This window comes from Hesperophylax consimilis, chromosome 21, assembly GCF_061612785.1.
Source record: "Hesperophylax consimilis isolate HC1 chromosome 21, BYU_Hcon_1.0, whole genome shotgun sequence".
Classification (NCBI taxonomy): domain Eukaryota; kingdom Metazoa; phylum Arthropoda; class Insecta; order Trichoptera; family Limnephilidae; genus Hesperophylax; species Hesperophylax consimilis.
In genome coordinates, this window is record NC_142856.1 from 23351309 (window position 1) to 23366764 (window position 15456).

General features: G+C 33.0%; 1 protein-coding gene across 4 annotated transcripts in view; it reads right to left on the minus strand.

The window, feature by feature from the left end:
• LOC149413758 (uncharacterized) overlaps positions 1–15456 on the minus strand; it is a 204944-nt gene that overhangs the window by 89720 nt on the left and 99768 nt on the right. For 3 of the 4 annotated variants that reach the window (XM_089644504.1, XM_089644503.1, XM_089644506.1), the window contains one exon: positions 6328–6377. The gene's annotated coding sequence lies outside the window, so the exon portion shown is untranslated. Of the gene's footprint in view, positions 1–6327; positions 6378–9175; positions 9249–15456 lie in introns of those variants that run through there. The other variant, XM_089644505.1, reaches the window with a different exon arrangement.

Consider the following 15456-nt stretch of genomic DNA (forward strand, 5'->3'; position numbering starts at 1 on the left):
GACTAAAGGTTGTAGGAGGAAAAAAGACGGGGAAGAGAAATACGGGAAGTGTCTGGCTATTCAGATCTGATCATCAAACACGGTTAAAGAGTGTCTCCCATTTTGGAAAGTATTGCTAATATAGATACTGTATGTTATTGTAATTATTAAATCGTGAAATAACAATCATGAATAAAATCAAATTTACTTGAGCTCGCCGGCATTCAAACCCGCGACGACCGGATTTGTAGCCAAGGATCGTAATCACTAAAATACGGACAAGCTTTATAAACACATTTATATGTTTATAAAGTATTTCAATATGGTTTCTAAAGAACATTACGCGCAAAAACTTAGGGCCAGTTGTTTTGCAGAAATCCAATTTCATAGACAATATTCAAGTTCTGTGAAAATTTTATTCAAGTACTGTTAAAAAAACTGGCACATAATGGAATAATAACAAAACAGAAATAAAAAATCTTTCACAAAACTTCAAAACTTACTTTGAAATTTGAAAACTGGCCCTTAAAATTACTATCTTATAGGCTTAAAGTTGGTCACATACGAGTATGTAAGAATGACGAATAATGCTTTAGTGATTTTCTACCAAATTTCAAATAAAAAGTTCTGTACAAATGTGAAAAGAACATTTATTAATATTTTCAAATCAGATACCTTGAAATATTTGTACATCTAGGACAGTTTTTGAAAAGGTGACTCGTCATAACTTTAGGAAAAATAACAATATAAAAGTGTTATTTCATCAATTTATTTCGGGTGGTACCGTACCGTCCGAATAATCGACTATTCATTTTCCGTACCGTTGCCTTCCATTGTACCGCCATGGAACTATACAGCACAGGGTTGTTAGCTCATATAGGGGTTGGGGGCGGAGGGGTAGTCAATCCCGAAAACCAAACAAACATGCCAAATTACAAACTTGGAATTGTTCAGTAATTGAATTTCTAAACGGTTTCAATTGATCGAAACTTTTGAACTATTAAACGATTTATTCGATAATTAAAGTCAAAAAAGGTTTGTTGATGCTTTGTTGACCAACATAAACATTGACTTGCTTATTTTTAATTAAATTTATGGTTTTAATTATGAATATTGTTATTGATGAATCAACTTCGAGATAAAAATGGTAATGTAATGTAAAGTGGCATGATTTAAAACATTTCTTGCCTCTTTGCGATTAGATCAGGTCCCAGTCTTAAAAAAAAATTCTTAAAGATATTAATTGAAATAAATATTTTGAAAGAGGAGATCAGAAAATAATGCATGGCTGATGATTATTTAATAAACAAGAAAGATAGAAGCAATAATATGGTTTATATATTATGTGGAGCAGATGTTCAGATAAACGAGTATCTGGAGAATAATTTATACTGCACGCGATTTAAGATGCCGGGAAGCCCCAAAATGACATGAATAATGAAAAAAACTAAAGCTGAATTGCCTCCGTCCTATATTTCCTCATCTGTGGTGAAATTTTTGGTTTATTTGTTGGTTTGAAAATGGAAAGTTTATTACATAATACAACACGAAGTTCAAAACTATTAGTGCTAGGATTCTAAAAAATGTTAGTAAATATATGTTAATAGGAATAGGTAAAAACCATCTGCCCTCACTCTTACCCCGTCTTTTCCCTACAACCCTAAAATTACCCAAAAATAACTAGCAATCACTGCCGTGATCAAAAGAAACCAAAAACAACCTTACTATAACATCAATGCCAGACGTCATTATGTAAATTTCCACAGAACAAAATTTCCACAAAATCGCTTTATTTCGGAGAAAATTCGTGGCAGGGAAACGGATTTACATTTCTAATAACAGCCTCGCTCCCTCTGGGGTCAGTTCAACACTCTATTACTCACTGTGGTCTCTCATTATACTTTATTTTCTTTCCTTTTCACTGATTTAAGGTTCCCTTAACATTAATTCTAACCACGCTGCGTGATTCAATCGGTAATCCAGTTGATATCGATCTAACTCCGGTCTTCAATGTATTCAGTAGCTACGTAATTTAAAGCTTTTCACGTTTATTTCTTCCTCCATAGAAAGGATGTATAACGTGACAGGTTTATCGTCAAAGAAAGGATACACAAAAGTAAGATTCATAATGGAAAAATGGAAATATTAAAATTTCTCAGAATTAGACCTTTGCGCCATCGAAAATTATGATTAATAACTAATCATACCAAGCTTATTAAATTTTCATATTTTTATACGAAAAAGCATAGCGATTGTGCTTTTAAAGTTTTAAATTGCCAAAGTGAACTTTTTCTAAGGGGTGGTGAGATGGAACCAAGTGTTAGAATTATTCAAGCTTTGAATGTAATTTATGCTTATCCATGCATGATGTTTTCGAAGAAATCTTTGATGATTTGGTTTGAACTTAATGGACATGTATTTAGAATGCCAGCAGAAAGACATAAAATGCCACGTTGATACCTGTTTAACAATTATCGTTCATAAGGGATGACCAATTATGACAATATTAACATAATAAACTTCCACCCAAACAAATTAATTGTATTAATTACACTAACTTCAACAAATTTTGGCTTAAGGAATTGTCAGCAAAATAACTGATTAGTGTTTTACAAAAGCACCGTCGTGGAAATTGCTGAAAATAACCCACCCAAACCCTCTATTCAAAACATATTTATTTTAGAAGAGAAAACTTGCACAAACTTTTTTACATTAAAATTTTCCTTGTACGTCGCGAAATACGACCGAACTATAAAACGTAGTGCGCTTTAATTAATAGTGTTTTTCCTGTAATTTCTTATTACAGCTAGCTACAGTTAACGAAACATTAACCGTCACAGTTAACCGTCGTTCATTTCACGATTGTTTCTTTTTTACAAACTTCAACAATGCAAGTGGAGAGAATTTCATAAAATAAAATCAGATTTAAATTGGAGTACATTATATTTCCCCGCCCTCCATTCTACTTCGCCCAAAGTTGTCAATCATTTCACGTGGATTAGTTTGAACATTAAACCCCTTCGCAAAGTATGTTCAAATATTATGTACACAGTGCTGAAATGCCGGAGTTAAGTCAGCGCTTTAGTTGGTCGCGTGCGACGTCGGTTTGTTTGGGCATCGTCTCCGTGGCAACGGTGTGGCGTCGTCGTCCCCACCCTAACCTCCCAACCCCACCTACCACTATCTCCTTCCCCTCCTCTACCCAGTATTACCTGGTAAACACTGCAGACAGGTCTACAGCCAAAGGTTCTCAAAGATAGAAGTTGCTTTTTGATAGTGGAGGTTGATAAAGATTTTTTAAGTAAGAAAGAGATTAATCATTCGAGGAAGACTTAAAAATCTAACGTCCAGAATTACACTTGTAAATGAAAGTTATTTACGTGTTTTTCAATGAAGTTGCTCAGAAAAATGTTTTCTTAAGATAAGCTTCATTATTTACGCCCCGTTTCAAATGTTTAAGTTAAAGCTTACGTAAGCATAAAAAGTTTGTACGTCAATATGCGCATAAAGTATACATACAAACTAAATAAACATGTCTGAAAAGTTTTTGCAGGTAGTGTAAATATCTACCATGATAAATATGTGTAAATATTCAATAGTTCTCCGTATTACACTTGATTGTATACCTTCATGAAGAATTTATTTTTGCTATAGCGCTATCAGAGAGTTGAACTTTTTAAATTTTTTTGAGTTGTCGTATTAATAAAATTCTAGATTCTGTCATTTTCACCACACATAACAGATTTTATTTTTCATTTTTTCCCTTGTAGCAAACACTTTGTGGGTATACATAATTATAATAATTAAAATAAAATAACTTTGTTTAAATACCACTTTATTGTATATATTTATAACCAACCACCAAAGTTGATGTTCTCTCTCCCTCTTCCAGCTTAACTATAAGTACCCATACACCTCTGTAATTAATTTAATATGTTTTTATTAACCCTGATGAAGGTTCGGGCTGAACTGAAACCGGTTGGTTATAAATATATACAATAAAGTGGTATTTAAACAAAGTTATTTTATTTTATTTTTCACTTAAATTAAACTAACATGGTACTAAATTATTATCTTATACTATTTGAGACACAATATATATTTTTTCTAGTAGAAGGCAAGGTTGCATCTGAAACTAGTAACTAACTTTTTTTTTTAAATATAAAACTGCATAAAAATCCCAACTCCTTCCATCCGTCTGGAGCCAGTGAGACTATGGAATCCTCAAAATGGGTATGTAATGAGACGAAAATTAGTGAGGAGAGGATGGAGTTGGCAAAGAAGAAGGTGGGGTTAAACCTGGCTATTCAGATCTGGTCACCAAACACGGCCAAAAGCCACTTCAATCAACGTTTCAATTCTGGTTGGTGGTCTTACATCAGGTCGGTTCTGAGAGTATATTCCACTCTGGAACGTTCCGCAAACATACTAATTATTGGCGCACTAATTAAAATTGATTGGCGCACGCTAGGATTTGAACCCGCGACTTCCAGCTTGGTAGTTGAGCGCTTTACCCCTCGTCCATGGAGGCCAAAAAATTACTTATGCAAATAAAACATTTTTATTATATTTATTTATGTCTATGATCGTTTTCAATTCACTGGTTTAATGATAGTGACTAAAGCTCTCTGTGTTTGCGCTGGGGGTCATGTAGGTATAGGCTATGAGTAGTATGAATCAGCCCTTGATGATAAATTCCCTGCATTATTAATGAAAGCTAAATGTACTCGCGAGATTGTTTTCCACTGACTGATTTCCACGCCCTTCCAAAGGGCACCCAAACTTTACTTCGTGACTAAAATAAAATATAATATCATTTGAGAAACTGTATTATAATAGATATAACAAACATTGTTAAGTTTTTAATAATACGTTATTTCACAAAAGAGATTGATGTTATTTAATTTTTCGATTTTTTGCAATAATCTTGCTCTGCAACTAAGTCATAATTGATGACCATTTGGTTCTCCAAATAAGTTACATTCACAAAGTTGACTTTACTTGTCTATTAGTTGACAAGTTCTTCAGTGAATTTGCTTTGACTGACAATGTTTATTTTATAATATTCAGGATTCATTGTGTATTATTTACATACACTTATTGTAAATTATGCTTCAAAATATCAAGATAAATTATTTGTTTCCTTACTTACGCAACATGAATGAATAGTTCTGTCTGCATAAAAACTCAATTCTTTCAAGGGAGACATACAAATACAATATTGGATCACATCACCGATGTAATATTATATTTATTTGCCTCTCTTGAATGAATCAAGTTTGTTATACTGATAAAACTATGTATTCATATTAATATTGCGTATGTACCGGCGAAAACAAATAATTCATTGTTAAGCATAACTTGCAAATAGTGTATTTCTAGCGGCAACGTCACCGCTGCTAGGATCATCATATCATAATCAGACCGAACGAGTGAAAAAAAGCTGAATCAACAATCAGACTTACGAAACTTCAATTGAAATATCGGTACCGCGATACGTAAAACTGCTGATAATAGAATGTTTGAATACAGGGTGATGCAAATGTTCATACAATGAACCGAGTCGCCCTAATAAAAAATAAAAAAAATAGTAGATACATTTAAGTATATTTTAATCTTCTTTTGAAATGTGAATACCAAAACTAATGTGGAATATTGTGAGGCGAAATCGAGTAGAGAGTGGAATATGATGGGAAAGTACAAACGAACATTAACATTTTTATTTATATAGACGTACAAATAAATCATTATAAGGGAGTGAAAACCTTCCCTAATATTTGACATCAGCTTTGTTGAAAGCGATCGTTAGGACCGCAGGAAAAACGTTTTGTTCTTATCGTCGAAAAAACTTAGGACATTAACAGCTTACAGCTTACTTGGAAAACTCAGGGGAAGTTGCTTCAAGACACGCGATCGGTTCATATCAACCACTGAGCTTCTCACAGGCTTTATCCACCTACAGCTACGGTACTTAAGGCCTCGCAAGAACGTAAATTCTACGTTAAAAGCTATTAAACCGTAACGATAGCTCGCATGGCTGTAAAAACAACCGAAAATCATTTTAATTTTGTAATAACCATTTGTTTTTTTTTATGAACCAAATTACAAGTGATGTTTTATAGAAGTAAAATATTAAAAACTTGCAAATAAATTGTTATAATAGTGATTGCTTACGGCTTTTCAAAAATCTTGTTATACAAAAGTTAATCGCTAGAAAAAAAATAATCGCGTTTATCGATCAATCTCAAATTTTAATCGAATTATTAAAAATGAGATTTCCACTTTAATCTCTATATCCAAAGATTGGTTTGCTTTATTGTATGATAAGTAACTATTAAGCTGACTTACCAATTTCATTTTGGTGGAACTGGATTTATCCAGTGTGTTTGTATTTAAGTCTGAAACAAATAAAGAAACAATCGTTATTCTTGCAATAGTTATATAGCATTATTATCGTGCAATAAAATTCGGATGCGGTACACCTACAAAGAAAATAAAAGTAAGACATTAGATGTTCTTATATCTTTTAATCAATATTGAAATCATCTGCACTGCCTTCATTAAATAAAATTATGTTGTTATTGTGGAAGTACTAGACATCTATAATCTACATACTTTGAAACCACACGCCTTCACAAATAAAAGTATTTTAAATTGACCAGTCGGTGGCTGAGTTGACATTGCTTTTAGGTGCCACTCAGGCGTAGAGCGTTCAATTCCTCGGCTGGCTAATTCCTCCATCACAACACAAGCAATATTTTTCGCCTACTCTGGTGGTTTTTTTCTAGTACGGAAAAGGAGTCCAACTTGATCTAACCATCTAGAGCCAGTTAGACTATGGCATTCTCAATTGGGGTAAGTTGTGAGGCTGAATATAGCGACGAGAGGAAAGAGATGGGGAAGAGGAAGGTGAGAAAAAATACTGAAAGTATCTACTAATCACTCTGGAGAGTGCCTCAAATATACTACGTAGTGTTTTTAATAAATAAATTGTAAAATTACACATATTAATCAAATGAAATTTAGTTGCACACGCCGGGATTTGATGTTTGAACCCGCGAGCCCCGGGATCATGGACAAGGGTGATAACTACTCAACCATAAAGGTGGCTTATACCAAGGAAGTTATTTTAAAGATATTTAAAGCGCCAATGACGCGATAGCTCATGAAAATTGCGCTATCTCTTTTAGTCCTTGTGTATACGTGTGTGTGTGTGTGATTGTATTGTATATTATCGTAATCACAGTTAAATCAGAGCAATACACATACGCAGTACAATCAAGTTTTTTGCTATTAACAAAATTATAAAACACAATAAAATAAATATTATTGCTGTGGGATAATACGTAATATTTTCATGGAAAACATTATCCGTGTTTATTGTACGTAATTTAAATGTTGCTACTGTGTGTCGGTATCAAATATTCAAGCGGATATCCTTTGCGTTGATAATTCCGATTGTTAACCTCATTTCAGAACAAACGCTGAATAATAAAACACTGTCCCAACAAAACTAACCATTAGATAAAGCGCGTCAATGTGAACACCATAATAAGGTTGGTTTTATTCAAAAAAGTTAAAGTACCACCATAATATATACATGTTATAATATATTGTCTGTTATATGAATAGATTACAAATATATTTTTGTTTTAACCCTACTTTACTAAACAAACATATAAACCTATAAAATAAGACTTTTTAAGTATTATTTTATGTTTAGGCATGTCCAACCACCAGGCGAAATTCTCTCGATACTTTAAAACAAATTCGCTATCCGCGTCTGTCTGTTTGTGCGTTTAATAAGGTTGCGATTTTGATAAGATTTTCACTATCATGTAGAAAATTTCTTTTGAAAGGTTTATACGTATATTACATGCATATTATATTTATAGAAAGTAGAGTTAAGTGTTATTTAATAAGTTAATGCCGGGTACACTCCAGCTAGAATTACCGAAATCTTTCATCCGAAATTTATTATTGTTGTGGGTTATAGGTTCGTTAATGTTTTTGTAACATTTTAGGTGTATTGCCAAAAGTAAGCATCATTAAGCAATTTCATCAAAAATTTGTACACGATTTCATAGTTTTTGTGCTTTCCTTTAAACTTTTATTTTTAAGTTTCCACCAACAAATAATTTTTACAAATTAGTGTGATTTTTTCAGTCCACAAATTTTGGGACTAGCTACCATAATATGTACTTCTCATTGACCAGAATATTAATGGAGGGTTGTAATTTGAATTCTACAGTGGAAATTTTCAATTTTTCACTCATTAATTTAATATAAAATAACAGTTCAGTTTTGTAAAAAAAAGATAATTGTTTATAATTTTATAAAACGTTCCTGTGTATAAGAGTGCGTTTTAAAATATGGGCACGGAATGGAACTAACAGATTCTCTAACCAAAATGTTAAGTTAAAATGTATTATGTAAGCTATTTAAGCAACCACCAAATTAATATTACACACCTAAAATTATTTACAAAATCAGACTTTGTTTCGTTGAATATAGAAATGGGACATTTGAAAAACCCTCTGCCTTGTGATCCAAATAAATAATTAAAATTAGATAGCTACAACAAAGTAATTGAATTAATTTGCACGTTAAAAGTTATATAATTTCAAAATATTCTATTGTATAAAACTTAATTATGAAAAAGTCAATCAAACTCGTGGGACATGACAAAAACCTAATTGTACAAATTTTGATAATGTAAATGTCCTAAAAATTATATTAAACAGAACAGATTTCTACGGATAGATAATGAAATAAATTAATCGTAAGGTCATCAAGGTTTAGGCAAATTCTAAAATAACAATATTTATATATGTAGAAGAATATCAACATAACTTTCTAGAAACCAAACTGTGTACTATTTTTAAGACACAAACTAAGGAGGGTTGTTTCACTAAATTTCAATAATCCTATTCAAGTTCTGTTCTTATACCATTATGGTAGTTGCTTCAAATAACTGAAATAATAACAGAACTTAAAGTAATAGCAGTTACTGGGTACATATCCGTATTTAGTTTATTTGATGCCGATCTGATTTTGCTTTCAGAACTATTTGTGAAGGCTTCAGTTTATAATTAATATGTGTATTAAAGCACAATACATTTTATATAAAAAAATTGAACTTCATTACTATTTTACGTATTGTTTTTTTTGTAAAAAATGTATAAGTTTATCTTACTACTTCGGGAACCACCGCGCCACGTAAACGTAGAAATACTTCAAACCACTGCATCTTATCAGAGATGTTAAACTCCCACGATGGCCAACGAACAACTGATTAGCAAGAACTCAACTTGAGGAGTGTTTTAAACCCACCGACAATAACCTCCACCATCACCAAACCACCCTTACTGGTGTTTTTCCCGCACGCGAAGATTGCTACCCTCACCTGCCGTGGCAAATCGCTACCAAATTATTATTGGGCTACCCCTAACCGGCTAACTGCTATTCTACCCCCTCACACTCCTGCGCCCCTAATTCTCTCAACACCCCCTCCTCCTACAGCCTGAAATAAACTATGACGCATGGTTAGCCCCTTGCTTTACTTGAACTACGATTTGGGCGCCATTGCCATGCAAAAATACGGACTGTAATTCATAGCATTTTTATGATAATTTGTGGAGGGAATTTGTGGCTGGGTCGGTTGAACGATTATGTAACTAAAAAACTGATCGATGGAGATGTAAAAATGGCATCATAAAATTTCTTGTGATTTAAATTCATTTTATTTTATTTATGAAATGCCGGCATCCGAATCTTACGTCGAGACATAACTAATACTTTAATTTTATCAGGGAGGATAGAATTCCAACCAAAGTTGTCTTGGTACACACTATTCTTTCTTAAACTATAGTTATGCATCTTCTCAAACATACATGATCAATTCAATGACTCGAATTCCTCCCACTTCAGTGTCATGAGAAAAAAGATCAAAATAGTGTTTTTAATCAAAATACTAAACGTCTTTTCAGAATCTTTTAAATATCAACTAATCAATAAAAAAGATTTGCTGTTAACCGAGAAACTTGAAGAAAAATAATCACAAACGAAAAAATCTAACGAACTACGAAGGGTAGGTGTTTTTAATTACTTAGCGTCTGATTTAACCCCTGTTATAAAACTGCCCCCTCCTCTAGTACATTTCCGCCCCCTGGGCTGATCACATGGTCTCTGATCGCCATCTTGTATTCGGGGCAGTTTATTGGGGAAAAGGAAACATTAAAAGCAGGAAATACTCGACCGGAAGCTGGCCGCCATTTTAAGGAGAGAAAATAAACCCGGCGGCATTTTGGAAATTATATGTACAGGTGAACTACCAACTGCTTATATTATATTCTAGATGGCAGATATGGAAGGTCGTTAGGATTTCAATTTTCTATCAAATATGGGTCCGCATATTATGAAGTATTAATGAATTATGATCCTTCAAATGTGAGCCATTTATAAATATCTCGACTGAGTAAGTGAGTTTAAGACAATTAAATCATTATTAAAGTACAAGGAAAGGTTGAAAGGTTAGTAAACAAAACTAAGTCCATTTCAAAGATCGATATTTAACTGCAGTGTTTCTCTGGGTTAAGAGACTCTTCAACTTCAACTCCGAAGTCCGAATTTCTAACATACTACATTATTGAACACCTTAAATTTTGAAGCTCTCAAAAATACTTAGGTTTTTTGAAGATTAACCTATTTTATTTGACTAGTCTGGAAAAGTAATTATATGATATTACTTCGACAGAAAATTTACTAAAAAAATATAAAAAACCCTTTTTGTTCTGTAGAGGTACGCCACTATTGACCCGAACGTTATTCTAGAAGTTTCCAAACAAGCTTCTTGGATTTTATTTTATTTTTTTAATATTTGTTTCTGTAGCAACTAGAATGTTCGATAATGTTTTATTTTCCATCTAGATAAGCGACAGCGTGTACGAAATGGTCAGTACAGTACCAGCAACCGCGACATCGAGATCGAATTATTTTGCCAACGTGACGCGCTTCGGAACATTCTCGAACCTTCCTTTCGTAAATCATTTTGTTGTATTTTCTACGCTTATTTATTGTTTTCGGATGTATTATTAAAAACCACTTCAGCCAATTTTCGTAGTTATTTATTAATAAAAAGAATACCGAACATAACTACAGTTCTGTTATTTAACATGTTATACATACAAAAAAACATTCTATCAATGTACTCAAAATATTTACTAAGGGAATTTTGTTATTTTTTAAATAAGGCATGCTTTATTAAATACTTTCGTTTACACCTATTAAATGTAATAGTTTTTTTTATACAAACGCGCTTCTTCGGACATTTGTGTTTACTTTTCTCTCATTTACACAATCTTGTCTACTTTTTTAACACAAACTACGAACCCTTTAAAAATTACGAAATTAATTAATTTAAAATAAATTAATAATCATTTTTATTCGGTTTATTTAGCTGTTTTTCAACCCGCGCTATGCAAAATATTTGGTTGTTTCAAATAGAGTGGGTGCTATTTGGTGTGTTTCTACCTTGGTTCTAAAATGTATGGTTGCCAAGCGACGCCACAACATGTAACAATCATTAATTCTATTTTTTGGCAGGCGTGAATCAAATTACATTAATTTATAACACAAAATTGTGTATTCTAGAAAACTATAGCAGGTCATTGGAATTTGTCAAAAGCTTTGAGGAACTTTAAAACCAAGATTATTTAGTATTAGAATATAACAGAAAAATTGAAATGGTATACCTAAAAGGAGGAATCATCCATCTTCAAACATTATCAGAACTAATAGGTTCATTAATTTAATTCATCCACGGAATAAAATTCAACAAAGAAAGCGTCGGGCGGCGGGCTGAAATCTGATTGAAAATAGTGGTTTTTTGATCATTTTAATTAATTTAAGGAGATAGGGTCACATAAGCTCAGTTGGTAGAGCGGTATCCAGCAAGACAAGGGTCCTGGGTTAAAGTTCTAGATGTGACCGTATCTTTTTTTGTGTCTAATTTTCGTTTGAGAATCGCTAATGTTATCTTAAATAATTAAATATTACAATTTGGGGTTTTACTCTTTAATTTATTCCAAAAAATAAATATTCATCGTAGACTTGCAAAAAAGTCAATAGATGACACTCATTAAAATAAAAATAGGATTTATTTATCCAAGACTCTTGTGCAGTACTTAGTCCCGTATTTTTTTTAAAGAATGACAAACATTCACGGGTTACAAAAACTTGATAATATTTGAAAATCTTATACTACCATCATTATTAGCGGAAGATGTGAATTGTGTAATGATGGAGGACTTAGCCAACAGTGTTATTGAACCCACAATGTCAGGGTGAAAACTCGTCACATTTGTCACCATTTGGCAGGTTTTATTCTACGTATTTTAATCAAGGTATATCTTTTCAATTAACTACCATCGTAGAATAAAGAGAAACGCTGGAAATGCGATGTGGGAATTTTTCATTATCCAAAAGCCAATCGGACCTTAAATTTCCAATACAAATCTGTGTTTCATCATCATTATAAAATTCAAATGCCTAGGCGAGATATGATGTCAATTAAGTGTAAGAGAGACAAATTGCATTTAGAACCAAAATGTACAAAGTCAATGGTCACATTCGTTTCCGTTCAAATCTAAAACATAATCTATTTAGTGACTACCATTCTTTATTGCATCACAATACAACATATTGATTCATATCACTACGTTTAAAAGCTATGCGGTTATTAAATTCAAAGAATTCAATAGGGTCGGCTTAAATAGTTAATAACAATATGTTTCAATCTAACCTGACAGCGAACACACGTCTTAAGTCTCATGCCCCTTTCATGTTTTAGCTGCCTTTTTATAAATCTTTCTATCCTATATTCTCATGGTACCATCAGTGGCGTGCACTGAGTTTATAATCAGGGTAGGCAGTAGGAAAAACATCTAATTAAATTTTTATAAAAGCTTACCACGAAAGTGCTAAGTTTTTGCTATGAATGACTAAGCTGTTGGTTTTAGCTGATGTTGGTCGGGATTACCAGTTCCAACTACTCCAAACCATCTGTAGCCAGTGAGACTATGGTATCCCCAATTGGGTTATGTTGCAAGGCTGAAGGTAGAGAAGAGGGGAAGGATATGGCAAAGAGGAAGGTAGGAAAGTACTTGGTTAGTTTTTAGATCTGGTCACTAAACACGGTTATAGCCATTTCAAGTAACGTTTCATTTCTAAATGATAGTCTTATACCAGGGCGATACTTAGAGTACCTTCATCAAGATACTTTATATTATTTTAGATTAATAAATTGTGAAATAATACTACTTAAACCCGAACCCGCCGCCTCCGGATCGCAAGAACTTTACCCCTCGACCATGGAGGCCGAGAGAAAAAGTCAACACAATATGTTAATTATTTCGTTAGTAAAGTTGTACTAATTAAAAGAGGTACCAACAGATGGCATTGCTTGCTACATTTGTAGTTTATATAGAAAGGCAGGGCCTTTTTCAACACTAATACAGACGAATCGTCCTGAATGAGCATCGTACACACATGTACATGTTTATGTCGAATGCGGACAATATTTGAATACGAATGTTCGTCGTTTTGCATTCTTAGTTCCTGCCTTTGATACTACCGGCGCCGTTTCGTTTTCTACTTTGCGCTTATTTTTTGTAATTGTATATTGATTTTTTACAATAATTTTATAAATTGTTAAATTTTTATGGGAGTAAGGTTAAGTAGACACTGCGTATATGTCAATATGGACGGCACGCCCCTGAGTATCGCCCAATACAATTTACCGAGACAATTGAACAGGAAAATAATAAACGATGGCGCCAGACCTAGGCGCAATTTATACGAACAAATAATATGAATCATGTACATATTTAGTATAATATATTTCGTCAAATATAATTTTATGTATTATTTAATTACCATAATTTATGAAGTTAGTGGGTTTCTTGATTTGCTTGGCCCTCAAAACGATAGAAAGGTCATTGTCTACCCGAGATTTCGATAAACCACCCCCGTCCCCTATTCTCACCCCCATAAAGCAGAATAAAGCTAGGGAAACGCCGGGTGATCCAGCCAGTATATTTTTTTCTTCTTCTGTCTATCTATATAAATAAAAATTTAAATGTTCGTTTACTCAAAATCTCAAAGTTTTTGAGCGATTGCTTTTAAATTTTGACACAATATTGCTTACGAATACGCGTGGGTTTTTATAAACCTTTATTATATATATGTCACATGTGATAGGTAAAAACTTTTTTTTAAAAGCGCCATCTGTAGGAAAAACAAGTTTTTTTACAGCGCCATCTGTTGGATGTAAAAGCAACACGCGCTATTTTTGCTTCATCTGCACAGACAGACTGAACCACAGCAACGTATGGCGGTTTACATCTAATATATATAATAATTTCGAGAACAAAAAATATGACGTCTTTAAAAGTTTAAAAGTTTGAGTAAAAAAGGGTGTTCACGAGCTGTATAATCAAAATCTAACCTGACTGAATTTAAAAATCATAAGTTGCTTAAAACATTTTTTGTTCTTTTGCAGGTACATTTTATACCACCAGAAATACAGGCCAAGTTAATCTGGGCTTAAGATGAATATGGCATAACTTACTCTCCACCTTTACCATATTATTGCGACGGACTAGTTGTTTTTTTCCCACGAGATCCGAGCAAGGGTTCGACTATTGTTTCGAAACGTCGGCAGGCGATTAGCGCTGTACCTAGAGCCGGGTATACATTGTACAGCGCGGTGGGAAGACGCTCTGTGACATGTGACGGAATCTTACCCATTGTTCCACGGAACTGATCAAAATTTAGAAGACGAAGACTAATACTAATGTGTTTCTGTCCACAGTTAGATATTTTTAATGTGAGAGAATTTTTGGTCGTTGCTATAAGGTATATAATTCTAAAGATTTTAACTTGTGGATAATTAGTATACGTGCAAAGTAACTCGGCACTTAGAGAAAACCATTCTGTATCATGCTTTATTTATTAGCTATGTTTTAGTGGTGTTTTCTTTGATCCAGAAGTTTTTGTCGTTTTGGTATGTGGACAGCCATTATATTTATTTATTTTTTGGAAGAATTTAATGAGTAAAACCTCAAATTGTAATTTTTAATTAACGAAGACAATCGGTCATATCATATCAACTCTGTGACAGAAAGAGATATGGTCCTATTAGCTCAGTTGGTAGAGCGGCGACCCGGCAAGATGAGGGTTCTGGGTTTAAGTCCTAGATGTGACCGTATCTTTTTCTGATTTTTCTGTGTCAAATTTTCGTTCAAAAATCGCTGATATTGTCTTCAATAAATTCATAATATTTATATTTACTTAGAATTATTCATTTTAAAACGTAAAACACTGCTAAAATGCAAAACTTACAGTCACTTGTGGTTTGACAAAATAATTTAGTTCAGTTAAATTGTATATCCTGATGATTTTATTTTTATTTTTTCA